This window comes from Lathyrus oleraceus, unplaced genomic scaffold (genome assembly GCF_024323335.1).
Source record: "Lathyrus oleraceus cultivar Zhongwan6 unplaced genomic scaffold, CAAS_Psat_ZW6_1.0 chrUn0165, whole genome shotgun sequence".
Taxonomy (NCBI): domain Eukaryota; kingdom Viridiplantae; phylum Streptophyta; class Magnoliopsida; order Fabales; family Fabaceae; genus Lathyrus; species Lathyrus oleraceus.
In genome coordinates, this window is record NW_026112556.1 from 13810 (window position 1) to 26811 (window position 13002).

At 27.3% G+C, this 13002-nt stretch overlaps 4 non-coding genes across 4 annotated transcripts; all 4 read left to right on the plus strand.

The window, feature by feature from the left end:
• Nucleotides 1-594: 594 nt before the first annotated feature.
• Nucleotides 595-668, plus strand: TRNAV-AAC (transfer RNA valine (anticodon AAC)). Its single transcript has one exon. It is a non-coding gene; the product is annotated as a tRNA-Val (tRNA).
• A 7005-nt stretch (nucleotides 669-7673) lies between these two features.
• TRNAV-AAC (transfer RNA valine (anticodon AAC)) lies at nucleotides 7674-7747 on the plus strand. The gene has a single exon. It is a non-coding gene; the product is annotated as a tRNA-Val (tRNA).
• A 1821-nt stretch (nucleotides 7748-9568) lies between these two features.
• TRNAV-AAC (transfer RNA valine (anticodon AAC)) lies at nucleotides 9569-9642 on the plus strand. The gene has a single exon. It is a non-coding gene; the product is annotated as a tRNA-Val (tRNA).
• Nucleotides 9643-11461: 1819 nt separating this feature from the next.
• Nucleotides 11462-11535, plus strand: TRNAV-AAC (transfer RNA valine (anticodon AAC)). Its single transcript has one exon. It is a non-coding gene; the product is annotated as a tRNA-Val (tRNA).
• Nucleotides 11536-13002: the final 1467 nt, after the last annotated feature.

The following is a 13002-nucleotide window of genomic DNA, read 5'->3' on the forward strand; positions in this document are numbered from 1 at the left end:
AATTCATTTAAATTCTCAACATTATCTATTACTTATTTTATGAACATAACCCCTAATTCTTATTTTCTTTCTTTTCTGAAATCTATTTTATATAAATATACTACTCCATCATTCTAATTTAAAATTGTCTTTAATGATATTGACACATTTCTTATATTAATAGTTAGTTTTGTTGATTTCCAATATAAAATCAATATTATTTAATAATATATTTTTAATAATAGTAGTCAGAGGAATGCATATGTGGGTAAAGGTTTAAAAAATAATGGTAACCTTGGGGGGTGGGGGGAAATAATAATAAATTTTTCTTTGGTATTTTTAATGGACAAATGATTTGAAACAGATTTTTGTTTTTTCAAAACTGACACATATTATGAGTCTGATGGATTAATTAATTCTTTTTCACGAAAGGTCATGTTACTTAAAACCATATGAACTATCATTAAAATTGATATAATAATAAACTTTCATCAGTCAAACAATTGAAACATTCACATTTATAACTACATGTAAATGGAATAACAACTAATCAATAAAATACAATTACAAATACTTTTATTAAAACCATTTAAAATGTTTCAATGAAACATAGGTGGTTTCGTGGTGTAGTTGGTTATCACGTCAGTCTAACACACTGAAGGTCCCCAGTTCGAGCCTGGGCGAAGCCAAATGGTGTTAACTCTAATTTAAATTTTAATGCTTACCACTATATTTTTGTAAATTTTACAATGCATCAACATTAATTTCAAAAGTTAATTTACAATTTTGTGAATCAACTAAATAAATTTTATTTTCTAGAATGAGCCAAAGAGACATGTTGTAAGAGAGAATATAGCTACATTACATATTATTTAAAAATGACTAGGACGAAGAACGAAGTTGATTAAGCACTTTGAAGACTATAGACACATTGCGATCAAAACCGTACCAGACAGGCCGCTATGACTAGTTGAAGAGAAAACGGAACAGTGTCATGTCCAATTAAACATAATAACCTATAAAACAAAACCATAAAAATCGATTGCGAACCGCTGAAATCGAAAAAAAACAGCGTTTCAGAAGGTTCATAGTCTGGGATATAGAATAAATCATCTTTTCAAGTCTTATAGAGAGACTGACTCGTCTTTTTATCTTGATGAGTGTGGAAGTAAAGGATAAAATACTTTAACTGGGTGATTGCCAAATGTGGGAGGCAAGAAAAAGAATAGAAGTTGTTGAGAAGAGAATAAGTTACCAAACAATACAAATCTATGTTATCTTTGGTGGAGGCCGAGTAAATGGAGTATAGAATATTGTTTTCAATTTATTATAGTTGAAGTGGAATTTAATGGATAGTCCCATACTACCTTTTTTTTATGTTCACATAAAAAAAATCGTTATTTATTTGTGTTATGATTATGTAGTAGTTTAAAGTGTCATAAAATTCTTTTTCCAAACTAAAACTTCGTATTGTGAATTAAGAGATTATGACTAAGTCCTATGAATAATCTTTCTATTAAAAACAATTTAAGATCAAATACCAAATTTATTCCTTGTGTTTATTTACAAATTCAATACTCACTCGTGTAGTACTACCATATTTGTATAAAATATGGAAATTTTATTTCTTTGGTAATAAAACAAATAAATATATCTTATATTAAATTAAAATTGTCAAATGAATTGTTTCCGATTCGACATTGGCTCGACTCTAGCCAAAACTTAAAACCTTACACTCTTATCTACACCAATTTATTGTTTGGTTCAGTTTTAACTATTGTTATATATACAATGAATTAGGTAGCAAAATCCAAAAGTGTTCAACCCATAATTAGGTCTCATACCATAATTGACTCTCACAACACTCCTATTTAAATATGTGATTAAATTCACTGTTAACTACTTTACTTAACTAGAATTCATTTAAATTCTCAACATTATCTATTACTTATTTTATGAACATAACCCCTAATTCTTATTTTCTTTCTTTTCTGAAATCTATTTTATATAAATATACTACTCCATCATTCTAATTTAAAATTGTCTTTAATGATATTGACACATTTCTTATATTAATAGTTAGTTTTGTTGATTTCCAATATAAAATCAATATTATTTAATAATATATTTTTAATAATAGTAGTCAGAGGAATGCATATGTGGGTAAAGGTTTAAAATATAATGGTAACCTTGGGGGGTGGGGGGAAATAATAATAAATTTTTCTTTGGTATTTTTAATGGACAAATGATTTGAAACAGATTTTTGTTTTTTCAAAACTGACACATATTATGAGTCTGATGGATTAATTAATTCTTTTTCACGAAAGGTCATGTTACTTAAAACCATATGAACTATCATTAAAATTGATATAATAATAAACTTTCATCAGTCAAACAATTGAAACATTCACATTTATAACTACATGTAAATGGAATAACAACTAATCAATAAAATACAATTACAAATACTTTTATTAAAACCATTTAAAATGTTTCAATGAAACATAGGTGGTTTCGTGGTGTAGTTGGTTATCACGTCAGTCTAACACACTGAAGGTCCCCAGTTTAATTTTAATGCTTACCACTATATTTTTGTAAATTTTACAATGCATCAACATTAATTTCAAAAGTTAATTTACAATTTTGTGAATCAACTAAATAAATTTTATTTTCTAGAATGAGCCAAAGAGACATGTTGTAAGAGAGAATATAGCTACATTACATATTATTTAAAAATGACTAGGACGAAGAACGAAGTTGATTAAGCACTTTGAAGACTATAGACACATTGCGATCAAAACCGTACCAGACAGGCCGCTATGACTAGTTGAAGAGAAAACGGAACAGTGTCATGTCCAATTAAACATAATAACCTATAAAACAAAACCATAAAAATCGATTGCGAACCGCTGAAATCGAAAAAAAACAGCGTTTCAGAAGGTTCATAGTCTGGGATATAGAATAAATCATCTTTTCAAGTCTTATAGAGAGACTGACTCGTCTTTTTATCTTGATGAGTGTGGAAGTAAAGGATAAAATACTTTAACTGGGTGATTGCCAAATGTGGGAGGCAAGAAAAAGAATAGAAGTTGTTGAGAAGAGAATAAGTTACCAAACAATACAAATCTATGTTATCTTTGGTGGAGGCCGAGTAAATGGAGTATAGAATATTGTTTTCAATTTATTATAGTTGAAGTGGAATTTAATGGATAGTCCCATACTACCTTTTTTTTATGTTCACATAAAAAAAATCGTTATTTATTTGTGTTATGATTATGTAGTAGTTTAAAGTGTCATAAAATTCTTTTTCCAAACTAAAACTTCGTATTGTGAATTAAGAGATTATGACTAAGTCCTATGAATAATCTTTCTATTAAAAACAATTTAAGATCAAATACCAAATTTATTCCTTGTGTTTATTTACAAATTCAATACTCACTCGTGTAGTACTACCATATTTGTATAAAATATGGAAATTTTATTTCTTTGGTAATAAAACAAATAAATATATCTTATATTAAATTAAAATTGTCAAATGAATTGTTTCCGATTCGACATTGGCTCGACTCTAGCCAAAACTTAAAACCTTACACTCTTATCTACACCAATTTATTGTTTGGTTCAGTTTTAACTATTGTTATATATACAATGAATTAGGTAGCAAAATCCAAAAGTGTTCAACCCATAATTAGGTCTCATACCATAATTGACTCTCACAACACTCCTATTTAAATATGTGATTAAATTCACTGTTAACTACTTTACTTAACTAGAATTCATTTAAATTCTCAACATTATCTATTACTTATTTTATGAACATAACCCCTAATTCTTATTTTCTTTCTTTTCTGAAATCTATTTTATATAAATATACTACTCCATCATTCTAATTTAAAATTGTCTTTAATGATATTGACACATTTCTTATATTAATAGTTAGTTTTGTTGATTTCCAATATAAAATCAATATTATTTAATAATATATTTTTAATAATAGTAGTCAGAGGAATGCATATGTGGGTAAAGGTTTAAAAAATAATGGTAACCTTGGGGGGTGGGGGAAATAATAATAAATTTTTCTTTGGTATTTTTAATGGACAAATGATTTGAAACAGATTTTTGTTTTTTCAAAACTGACACATATTATGATTCAGATGGATTAATTAATTCTTTTTCACGAAAGGTCATGTTACTTAAAACCATATGAACTATCATTAAAATTGATATAATAATAAACTTTCATCAGTCAAACAATTGAAACATTCACATTTATAACTACATGTAAATGGAATAACAACTAATCAATAAAATACAATTACAAATACTTCTTTTAAAACCATTTAAAATGTTTCAATGAAACATAGGTGGTTTCATGGTGTAGTTGGTTATCACGTCAGTCTAACACACTGAAGGTCCCCAGTTTAAATTTTAATGCTTACCACTATATTTTTGTAAATTTTACAATGCATCAACATTAATTTCAAAAGTTAATTTACAATTTTGTGAATCAACTAAATAAATTTTATTTTCTATAATGAGCCAAAGAGACATGTTGTAAGAGAGAATATAGCTACATTACATATTATTTAAAAATGACTAGGACGAAGAACGAAGTTGATTAAGCACTTTGAAGACTATAGACACATTGCGATCAAAACCGTACCAGACAGGCCGCTATGACTAGTTGAAGAGAAAACGGAACAGTGTCATGTCCAATTAAACATAATAACCTATAAAACAAAACCATAAAAATCGATTGCGAACCGCTGAAATCGAAAAAAAACAGCGTTTCAGAAGGTTCATAGTCTGGGATATAGAATAAATCATCTTTTCAAGTCTTATAGAGAGACTGACTCGTCTTTTTATCTTGATGAGTGTGGAAGTAAAGGATAAAATACTTTAACTGGGTGATTGCCAAATGTGGGAGGCAAGAAAAAGAATAGAAGTTGTTGAGAAGAGAATAAGTTACCAAACAATACAAATCTATGTTATCTTTGGTGGAGGCCGAGTAAATGGAGTATAGAATATTGTTTTCAATTTATTATAGTTGAAGTGGAATTTAATGGATAGTCCCATACTACCTTTTTTTTATGTTCACATAAAAAAAATCGTTATTTATTTGTGTTATGATTATGTAGTAGTTTAAAGTGTCATAAAATTCTTTTTCCAAACTAAAACTTCGTATTGTGAATTAAGAGATTATGACTAAGTCCTATGAATAATCTTTCTATTAAAAACAATTTAAGATCAAATACCAAATTTATTCCTTGTGTTTATTTACAAATTCAATACTCACTCGTGTAGTACTACCATATTTGTATAAAATATGGAAATTTTATTTCTTTGGTAATAAAACAAATAAATATATCTTATATTAAATTAAAATTGTCAAATGAATTGTTTCCGATTCGACATTGGCTCGACTCTAGCCAAAACTTAAAACCTTACACTCTTATCTACACCAATTTATTGTTTGGTTCAGTTTTAACTATTGTTATATATACAATGAATTAGGTAGCAAAATCCAAAAGTGTTCAACCCATAATTAGGTCTCATACCATAATTGACTCTCACAACACTCCTATTTAAATATGTGATTAAATTCACTGTTAACTACTTTACTTAACTAGAATTCATTTAAATTCTCAACATTATCTATTACTTATTTTATGAACATAACCCCTAATTCTTATTTTCTTTCTTTTCTGAAATCTATTTTATATAAATATACTACTCCATCATTCTAATTTAAAATTGTCTTTAATGATATTGACACATTTCTTATATTAATAGTTAGTTTTGTTGATTTCCAATATAAAATCAATATTATTTAATAATATATTTTTAATAATAGTAGTCAGAGGAATGCATATGTGGGTAAAGGTTTAAAAAATAATGGTAACCTTGGGGGGTGGGGGGAAATAATAATAAATTTTTCTTTGGTATTTTTAATGGACAAATGATTTGAAACAGATTTTTGTTTTTTCAAGACTGACACATATTATGAGTCTGATGGATTAATTAATTCTTTTTCACGAAAGGTCATGTTACTTAAAACCATATGAACTATCATTAAAATTTATATAATAATAAACTTTCATCAGTCAAACAATTGAAACATTCACATTTATAACTACATGTAAATGGAATAACAACTAATCAATAAAATACAATTACAAATACTTTTATTAAAACCATTTAAAATGTTTCAATGAAACATAGGTGGTTTCGTGGTGTAGTTGGTTATCACGTCAGTCTAACACACTGAAGGTCCCCAGTTCGAGCCTATCACGTCATCTTTACAAGTCTTATAGAGAGACTGACTCATCTTTTTATCTTGATGAGTGTGGAAGTAAAGGATAATATACTTTAACTGGGTGATTGCCAAATGTTGGAGGCAAGAAAAAGAATAGAAGTTGTTGAGAAGAGAATAAGTTACGAAACAATACAAATCTATGTTATCTTTGGTGGAGGCCGAGTAAATGGAGTATAGAATATTGTTTTCAATTTATTATAGTTGAAGTGGAATTTAATGGAAAGTCCCATACTACCTTTTTTTTATGTTCACATTAAAAAAAATCGTTATTTATTTGTGTTATGATTATGTAGTAGTTTAAAGTGTCATAAAATTCTTTTTCCAAACTAAAACTTCGTATTGTGAATTAAGAGATTATGACTAAGTCCTATGAATAATCTTTCTATTAAAAACAATTTAAGATCAAATACCAAATTTATTCCTTGTGTTTATTTACAAATTCAATACTCACTCGTGTAGTACTACCATATTTGTATAAAATATGGAAATTTTATTTCTTTGGTAATAAAACAAATAAATATATCTTATATTAAATTAAAATTGTCAAATGAATTGTTTCCGATTCGACATTGGCTCGACTCTAGCCAAAACTTAAAACCTTACACTCTTATCTACACCAATTTATTGTTTGGTTCAGTTTTAACTATTGTTATATATACAATGAATTAGGTAGCAAAATCCAAAAGTGTTCAACCCATAATTAGGTCTCATACCATAATTGACTCTCACAACACTCCTATTTAAATATGTGATTAAATTCACTGTTAACTACTTTACTTAACTAGAATTCATTTAAATTCTCAACATTATCTATTACTTATTTTATGAACATAACCCCTAATTCTTATTTTCTTTCTTTTCTGAAATCTATTTTATATAAATATACTACTCCATCATTCTAATTTAAAATTGTCTTTAATGATATTGACACATTTCTTATATTAATAGTTAGTTTTGTTGATTTCCAATATAAAATCAATATTATTTAATAATATATTTTTAATAATAGTAGTCAGAGGAATGCATATGTGGGTAAAGGTTTAAAAAATAATGGTAACCTTGGGGGTGGGGGGAAATAATAATAAATTTTTCTTTGGTATTTTTAATGGACAAATGATTTGAAACAGATTTTTGTTTTTTCAAAACTGACACATATTATGAGTCTGATGGATTAATTAATTCTTTTTCACGAAAGGTCATGTTACTTAAAACCATATGAACTATCATTAAAATTGATATAATAATAAACTTTCATCAGTCAAACAATTGAAACATTCACATTTATAACTACATGTAAATGGAATAACAACTAATCAATAAAATACAATTACAAATACTTTTATTAAAACCATTTAAAATGTTTCAATGAAACATAGGTGGTTTCGTGGTGTAGTTGGTTATCACGTCAGTCTAACACACTGAAGGTCCCCAGTTCGAGCCTGGGCGAAGCCAAATGGTGTTAACTCTAATTTAAATTTTAATGCTTACCACTATATTTTTGTAAATTTTACAATGCATCAACATTAATTTCAAAAGTTAATTTACAATTTTGTGAATCAACTAAATAAATTTTATTTTCTAGAATGAGCCAAAGAGACATGTTGTAAGAGAGAATATAGCTACATTACATATTATTTAAAAATGACTAGGACGAAGAACGAAGTTGATTAAGCACTTTGAAGACTATAGACACATTGCGATCAAAACCGTACCAGACAGGCCGCTATGACTAGTTGAAGAGAAAACGGAACAGTGTCATGTCCAATTAAACATAATAACCTATAAAACAAAACCATAAAAATCGATTGCGAACCGCTGAAATCGAAAAAAAACAGCGTTTCAGAAGGTTCATAGTCTGGGATATAGAATAAATCATCTTTTCAAGTCTTATAGAGAGACTGACTCGTCTTTTTATCTTGATGAGTGTGGAAGTAAAGGATAAAATACTTTAACTGGGTGATTGCCAAATGTGGGAGGCAAGAAAAAGAATAGAAGTTGTTGAGAAGAGAATAAGTTACCAAACAATACAAATCTATGTTATCTTTGGTGGAGGCCGAGTAAATGGAGTATAGAATATTGTTTTCAATTTATTATAGTTGAAGTGGAATTTAATGGATAGTCCCATACTACCTTTTTTTTATGTTCACATAAAAAAAATCGTTATTTATTTGTGTTATGATTATGTAGTAGTTTAAAGTGTCATAAAATTCTTTTTCCAAACTAAAACTTCGTATTGTGAATTAAGAGATTATGACTAAGTCCTATGAATAATCTTTCTATTAAAAACAATTTAAGATCAAATACCAAATTTATTCCTTGTGTTTATTTACAAATTCAATACTCACTCGTGTAGTACTACCATATTTGTATAAAATATGGAAATTTTATTTCTTTGGTAATAAAACAAATAAATATATCTTATATTAAATTAAAATTGTCAAATGAATTGTTTCCGATTCGACATTGGCTCGACTCTAGCCAAAACTTAAAACCTTACACTCTTATCTACACCAATTTATTGTTTGGTTCAGTTTTAACTATTGTTATATATACAATGAATTAGGTAGCAAAATCCAAAAGTGTTCAACCCATAATTAGGTCTCATACCATAATTGACTCTCACAACACTCCTATTTAAATATGTGATTAAATTCACTGTTAACTACTTTACTTAACTAGAATTCATTTAAATTCTCAACATTATCTATTACTTATTTTATGAACATAACCCCTAATTCTTATTTTCTTTCTTTTCTGAAATCTATTTTATATAAATATACTACTCCATCATTCTAATTTAAAATTGTCTTTAATGATATTGACACATTTCTTATATTAATAGTTAGTTTTGTTGATTTCCAATATAAAATCAATATTATTTAATAATATATTTTTAATAATAGTAGTCAGAGGAATGCATATGTGGGTAAAGGTTTAAAAAATAATGGTAACCTTGGGGGGTGGGGGGAAATAATAATAAATTTTTCTTTGGTATTTTTAATGGACAAATGATTTGAAACAGATTTTTGTTTTTTCAAAACTGACACATATTATGAGTCTGATGGATTAATTAATTCTTTTTCACGAAAGGTCATGTTACTTAAAACCATATGAACTATCATTAAAATTGATATAATAATAAACTTTCATCAGTCAAACAATTGAAACATTCACATTTATAACTACATGTAAATGGAATAACAACTAATCAATAAAATACAATTACAAATACTTTTATTAAAACCATTTAAAATGTTTCAATGAAACATAGGTGGTTTCGTGGTGTAGTTGGTTATCACGTCAGTCTAACACACTGAAGGTCCCCAGTTCGAGCCTGGGCGAAGCCAAATGGTGTTAACTCTAATTTAAATTTTAATGCTTACCACTATATTTTGTAAATTTTACAATGCATCAACATTAATTTCAAAAGTTAATTTACAATTTTGTGAATCAACTAAATAAATTTTATTTTCTAGAATGAGCCAAAGAGACATGTTGTAAGAGAGAATATAGCTACATTACATATTATTTAAAAATGACTAGGACGAAGAACGAAGTTGATTAAGCACTTTGAAGACTATAGACACATTGCGATCAAAACCGTACCAGACAGGCCGCTATGACTAGTTGAAGAGAAAACGGAACAGTGTCATGTCCAATTAAACATAATAACCTATAAAACAAAACCATAAAAATCGATTGCGAACCGCTGAAATCGAAAAAAAACAGCGTTTCAGAAGGTTCATAGTCTGGGATATAGAATAAATCATCTTTTCAAGTCTTATAGAGAGACTGACTCGTCTTTTTATCTTGATGAGTGTGGAAGTAAAGGATAAAATACTTTAACTGGGTGATTGCCAAATGTGGGAGGCAAGAAAAAGAATAGAAGTTGTTGAGAAGAGAATAAGTTACCAAACAATACAAATCTATGTTATCTTTGGTGGAGGCCGAGTAAATGGAGTATAGAATATTGTTTTCAATTTATTATAGTTGAAGTGGAATTTAATGGATAGTCCCATACTACCTTTTTTTTATGTTCACATAAAAAAAATCGTTATTTATTTGTGTTATGATTATGTAGTAGTTTAAAGTGTCATAAAATTCTTTTTCCAAACTAAAACTTCGTATTGTGAATTAAGAGATTATGACTAAGTCCTATGAATAATCTTTCTATTAAAAACAATTTAAGATCAAATACCAAATTTATTCCTTGTGTTTATTTACAAATTCAATACTCACTCGTGTAGTACTACCATATTTGTATAAAATATGGAAATTTTATTTCTTTGGTAATAAAACAAATAAATATATCTTATATTAAATTAAAATTGTCAAATGAATTGTTTCCGATTCGACATTGGCTCGACTCTAGCCAAAACTTAAAACCTTACACTCTTATCTACACCAATTTATTGTTTGGTTCAGTTTTAACTATTGTTATATATACAATGAATTAGGTAGCAAAATCCAAAAGTGTTCAACCCATAATTAGGTCTCATACCATAATTGACTCTCACAACACTCCTATTTAAATATGTGATTAAATTCACTGTTAACTACTTTACTTAACTAGAATTCATTTAAATTCTCAACATTATCTATTACTTATTTTATGAACATAACCCCTAATTCTTATTTTCTTTCTTTTCTGAAATCTATTTTATATAAATATACTACTCCATCATTCTAATTTAAAATTGTCTTTAATGATATTGACACATTTCTTATATTAATAGTTAGTTTTGTTGATTTCCAATATAAAATCAATATTATTTAATAATATATTTTTCATAATAGTAGTCAGAGGAATGCATATGTGGGTAAAGGTTTAAAAATAATGGTAACCTTGGGGGGTGGGGGGAAATAATAATAAATTTTTCTTTGGTATTTTTAATGGACAAATGATTTGAAACAGATTTTTGTTTTTTCAAAACTGACACATATTATGATTCGGATGGATTAATTAATTCTTTTTCACGAAAGGTCATGTTACTTAAAACCATATGAACTATCATTAAAATTGATATAATAATAAACTTTCATCAGTCAAACAATTGAAACATTCACATTTATAACTACATGTAAATGGAATAACAACTAATCAATAAAATACAATTACAAATACTTTTATTAAAACCATTTAAAATGTTTCAATGAAACATAGGTGGTTTCGTGGTGTAGTTGGTTATCACGTCAGTCTAACACACTGAAGGTCCCCAGTTCGAGCCTGGGCGAAGCCAAATGGTGTTAACTCTAATTTAAATTTTAATGCTTACCACTATATTTTTGTAAATTTTACAATGCATCAACATTAATTTCAAAAGTTAATTTACAATTTTGTGAATCAACTAAAAAATTTTATTTTCTAGAATGAGCCAAAGAGACATGTTGTAAGAGAGAAATAGCTAAACATAAAAAAATGACTAGGACGAAGAACGGTTGATTAAGCACTTTGAAGATATAGACACATTGCGATCAAAACCGTACCAGACAGGCCGCTATGACTAGAAGAGAAAACGGAACAGTGTCATGTCCAATTTAATAACTATAATAAAAATCGATTGCGAACCGCTGAAATCGAAAAAAACAGCGTTTCAGAAGGTTCATAGTCTGGGATATAGAATAAATCATCTTTTCAAGTCTTATAGAGAGACTGACTCGTCTTTTTATCTTGATGAGTGTGGAAGTAAAGGATAAAATACTTTAACTGGGTGATTGCCAAATGTGGGAGGCAAGAAAAAGAATAGAAGTTGTTGAGAAGAGAATAAGTTACCAAACAATACAAATCTATGTTATCTTTGGTGGAGGCCGAGTAAATGGAGTATAGAATATTGTTTTCAATTTATTATAGTTGAAGTGGAATTTAATGGATAGTCCCATACTACCTTTTTTTTATGTTCACATAAAAAAAATCGTTATTTATTTGTGTTATGATTATGTAGTAGTTTAAAGTGTCATAAAATTCTTTTTCCAAACTAAAACTTCGTATTGTGAATTAAGAGATTATGACTAAGTCCTATGAATAATCTTTCTATTAAAAACAATTTAAGATCAAATACCAAATTTATTCCTTGTGTTTATTTACAAATTCAATACTCACTCGTGTAGTACTACCATATTTGTATAAAATATGGAAATTTTATTTCTTTGGTAATAAAACAAATAAATATATCTTATATTAAATTAAAATTGTCAAATGAATTGTTTCCGATTCGACATTGGCTCGACTCTAGCCAAAACTTAAAACCTTACACTCTTATCTACACCAATTTATTGTTTGGTTCAGTTTTAACTATTGTTATATATACAATGAATTAGGTAGCAAAATCCAAAAGTGTTCAACCCATAATTAGGTCTCATACCATAATTGACTCTCACAACACTCCTATTTAAATATGTGATTAAATTCACTGTTAACTACTTTACTTAACTAGAATTCATTTAAATTCTCAACATTATCTATTACTTATTTTATGAACATAACCCCTAATTCTTATTTTCTTTCTTTTCTGAAATCTATTTTATATAAATATACTACTCCATCATTCTAATTTAAAATTGTCTTTAATGATATTGACACATTTCTTATATTAATAGTTAGTTTTGTTGATTTCCAATATAAAATCAATATTATTTAATAATATATTTTTAATAATAGTAGTCAGAGGAATGCATATGTGGGTAAAGGTTTAAAAAATAATGGTAAC